General features: G+C 38.0%; 1 protein-coding gene across 1 annotated transcript in view; it reads right to left on the bottom strand.

Annotated features, from left to right (window-relative positions):
* Positions 1 to 321, bottom strand: part of LOC119586665 — a 20,994-nt gene that overhangs the window by 18,040 nt on the left and 2,633 nt on the right. The gene's annotated exons all lie outside the window — the stretch shown is intronic.

The following is a 321-nucleotide window of genomic DNA, read 5'->3' as shown; positions in this document are numbered from 1 at the left end:
CTTGAAATGAATTCATAACGGAGATGACAAGCGAGAATCCGCTTTTTTTCATCCCCTTTTCGGAACCACTTTAGCTTACACAAAAGCAAATAAAAAAAAAAATCTCTCATAATTGGCTTTTAGAAAAGAGCCCCGTCATGGAGGTTATTATTGAAACGAGATGCAAATATTCAAATTAAAGATTTATGCACGAAAGCAGCGCTCAGGATCCATGACAAGGTGACTACGAGGATTTCGCATTTGTAAACAGCTGAATAAATAGTAAAATCCGACGCTTGTGTTTACTTCCGTCATTCTTTTTTCCGGGTCATCGGTATGGGA

The sequence above is a fragment of the Penaeus monodon genome, chromosome 21 (genome assembly GCF_015228065.2).
Source record: "Penaeus monodon isolate SGIC_2016 chromosome 21, NSTDA_Pmon_1, whole genome shotgun sequence".
Lineage (NCBI taxonomy): Eukaryota > Metazoa > Arthropoda > Malacostraca > Decapoda > Penaeidae > Penaeus > Penaeus monodon.
This window is presented reverse-complemented; position numbering and strand designations above follow the sequence as displayed.